This window comes from Bidens hawaiensis, unplaced genomic scaffold, assembly GCF_021521415.1.
Source record: "Bidens hawaiensis isolate Kalapana, Puna unplaced genomic scaffold, B.hawaiensis_p1.1 tig00016505_1, whole genome shotgun sequence".
Lineage (NCBI taxonomy): Eukaryota > Viridiplantae > Streptophyta > Magnoliopsida > Asterales > Asteraceae > Bidens > Bidens hawaiensis.
In genome coordinates this window covers 466,901-470,802 of record NW_027492516.1, presented here as the reverse complement: position 1 = coordinate 470,802, position 3,902 = coordinate 466,901, and the positions used below count along the sequence as shown (strand labels likewise).

The window sequence follows — 3,902 nt, the reverse complement described above, 5'->3', positions numbered from 1 at the left end:
TGAGTGTATCGTGTTTAAAGGACCACTTTAACAGTGTATGTAGCTTATACATTAGAAATTGTAAAACCCTTAGGGTATGTCTGGTTGGAGGTAATGGAATATGGGGAATGGAATGGGAGAAGGAATGAAATGGACAAGGGAATGAAATAGATCATTACATTCCTTTGTCTTGTTTGGTTAACCTATAGAAATGAAATGATTATTTTTATATTGTTTGGTATCCAAACAAATTATATGAATGAAATAGAAATAATAAAAACACTCCTATCTCAAATTAATTTTTTTACCAAAACAAAAAAAAAAGAAAAGAAAACTGCATTGGCGAAGGTGGTGGTAGTAGCTCCGGTGATGAAAATGGTGGTGGCGATGGCAACGACGGCGGGTAGCGATCAGGTGGTGGTGGTCAGGCAGCGACAATGGTGGTGGCGGTGACGACCAAGCGGAGACGATGACAATGGTTGCGATGGTTACTGCAACGATGGTGGCGATGGTAACGCTGGTTGTAAGGTGGTGGTGGTGGCGGCGGCGGCGACGACGGTGGTAGCGCTGGTGGTAAGGCGGTGGTGGTGGCGATGGTAGTGGTGGTGGTGTTGAAAAAGTAAGGTGAAGGGGGAATTGAATGAAAAAAAGAAGGGGTTAAGGAATGGGATTCCATGTGTAATGGATGATTCCATTCCATTGAGCAACCAAATATCACATTTTTCATTCTCACGTAATGAATCATTTAATTCCCCTTGTCATTGCTGCATATCAAACACTACCTTAAAACAAGCGTCTTAATTTGTCCTTTACTTATATGTTATATATAGCATAAATGTTGTAAAGGTTAATATCGCTTGTCACTATACAATTTGGTAAACGTCACCAAATTGGGTACTAATGTTCTCACACGAACAACTTTTTTGGTTGTTTTGCTAAGCCCAAAGGTGGGAAAAATCTTGTTCCATACCCGATCTGATTGTATACGACCCCCCTGCTACAATTGGCTTTTATGTTTCTCCCAGACCTCATCGGATTTGGTTCCACCTCTACCTGATCAAAACGCGGACCAGACCCTACCCGTAAACCGAAAAAAACCGGTAAATCAAGTCAAATACCCGACCATATCCGGAACCGGTTCCTACCTGACCTGGTTCTTGACTTTTGTTGACAATACCCGGAGCCGATTCTTATCCAGTTTTGGTTCCTAAAAATATCCAGTTTCTACCTGAATCCCGTTTGGGCCCCTCTAATTTGTAACCTCTTTTTTTCTTTCATGAATTTTTCCGGGCATAGCCCTTTACTCCAAAAAAAAGAAAAGATTTTTCAACCGTGAAATAAAAACCAAACGAGTCTACTTAAAACCAATAGCCATGAGTCAAACCGTCAAAACAAGGTTTTTCAAACGGTGAAACATAAACCAAACCGACCAAACCGAGGGTGCCTTAATTATCCTAATATATACTCTAATCGAGCAGACCCTATGCACTACCATATAACTATGTTTTCGCTCAAATGCATGTTTACGATTGAAAAAAACTACCTTACAGATATAATAAGAAAAACTTAGAATTAGAAGATTAAAAAAAAAAAAAACACAGTGCATTAAAAGCATATCTCAACATGAAAGCTGAAAACATGTCAAATAGCTAGGTGTATAATGAAGAACAACAATCAACACCGATAGACAGACATAACTTCAATTCATTGCAATATAACCATGTAAAAAGTAGTAGTAAAAGTTCAGCGAGGAACAAAGAAATTATTGTGAACAAGAATGACTTGTTACTTCCAATACGAGATCAGATTTGATCTCGCCACAGGAACACAAACCAACGGGTTAGCTCTAGAAAGTGTGAGGCTGGTTCCCTCTTCCATATCAACACTTAGATTTCCATCCTTCCCAGCCTTCCACTCAAAGCACTGAATCATAGCACCAAGAGTTGTTTGTACCATCAACAATGCTAGTGAAGTCCCAGGACACATCCTCCTCCCCGTTCCAAACGGTAACATGTGAAAGTGTTGCCCTCTCACATCCACCTGGTTTTTAAAGAATCTTTCAGGCCGAAACTCAAGCGGGTTTTCCCAATAGTCTGGGTCTCTACCGAGAGCCCATATGCTGACAAAAATATTAGTTTTTGCTGGAATATGGTAACCCGCCACTATGCAATCTTTCGTTGATTTTCTAGGAATTAATGGGGCAGCAGCATGAAGACGTAACGTTTCCTTAACAACTGATCGGAGGTACGGAAGGTGAGGTATGTCTGATTCTTCTAAAAGTCTGTTCTTGCCGATTTTATTGTCGATTTCTTCTTTCGCTTTTTTCATTATGTCTGGATGATTAATGAGTTCCGCTAAAGCCCATTCTATGGTAAGTGCGGAAGTGTCTGTTCCAGCTGTGAACATATTCTGAAAGACATTAAAACAGTTAGTACTACTTGCTCATACAAAAACAAATATAAAGGTTTATTTTTTATACTAAAGTTTCATATATATTAAACTCTTAAGTCCTACACATACATAAATACGTATTTTATGTATAGGCAATATAACCTACCATAACATCGTACATATCTAGATAGATTTATAAATAAACGAAATGTGTTCATACACACACACATTTGCATATAACTCTCACGCATGTGTGTGTGTGTATGTATATAAATATAAACATGTTTTAATGTTACCATGATAAGGGCCTTGATGTTCTCTTTGGTCAACTCAATCTCTATGCTTTCATCTTCTAAAATATCGAGTAAAATGCTGAGCAAGTCTCTCCCTTGTGATCCCATCTCATTCTTTCTTGCATCTTCATGCTCTTTAATGATTCTCTCTATCAACTCATCATATCTTCCACGAATATCCTTCAACTTTTTCCTTATTCCCTGCAAGTCTAGATTCTTAAACAACCATATGTAGTCTTACCAGCCATCTCATTTATCTCAGCAACCAGCTTCCTCACGTCCTTCGCCTCGCTATCTTTCTCCGAACACCGTTCGTTCATGATCATTCTCGATATCACATTGTTAGTCGTCTTCACAAGCTCCCCACCAACATCCACCGACTTCCCATCTTTAGCATATTGAGATAATGACATCATAAAACGATTAACCTCGTCTTGCCTAACGAAGCGGAGTAAATCGAGTGTGGTTCCATTTAAAGCTGTGACATAACTATTTTCTTCATGAACTTCCAGTATGGTCCGTATGGAATAAAAGCAAAGTCTTTTGAACCATAAGTAAGGTAATCTAAGGCCGAGTTATCCGGTCGGTCTAAATACGAATTTTTGTAGGTTTTAAGGAACTGGCTCGCTGTTTCGGGTGAACACGCGACAACACAAGGTACCGAGCCCATGAAGACACGAAAAACCAGCCCGTATTTGAGAGAAAGCTTGTGAAAAGCATGATGAGGAGTTGGAGAAAGAAGGTGAAGATGTCCAATGATGGGGAGGGCAAAGGGAGTTGGTGGAAGATGAGGTTTAAGTTTAAGACGACCTGCAGATTTAAAAACACCCAGATCAAGATGCTAGAGATCTGACAGATGAGGAATAGAGAGAAGTAGGATTGAAAATCAGCCATTGAGTGGAAAAGTTTTGTTCAAATGGCATGGACATTATAGCAAATTTGTTACTTATCTTTTATTTATCTTTTGAGTTTTGTTTTTGTATTATTAATTACTCATAATGAATTTTGTTATTATTCAACTTTGATTTATTATATTTTATGTAAGATTCGATTCCTTTATTCTGTTTTTAGTTTTTAGTACTAGACTATTACTAGTATTGGTATATATGTAAACCTAACATATCTTATTTTTCAATTTGATATCTATTTATGCTATACTGGGTTAGAACCCGTGTGACACACGGGTTGATCAAAAATATAAAAAACAAATTAAAATAAACCATATATATACATAATAAG

The 3,902-nt window shown here is 38.1% G+C and overlaps 1 pseudogene; it reads right to left on the bottom strand.

The window, feature by feature from the left end:
* Nucleotides 1-1,764: 1,764 nt before the first annotated feature.
* LOC143551664 (cytochrome P450 93A3-like) lies at nt 1,765-3,557 on the bottom strand (annotated as a pseudogene).
* Nucleotides 3,558-3,902: the final 345 nt, after the last annotated feature.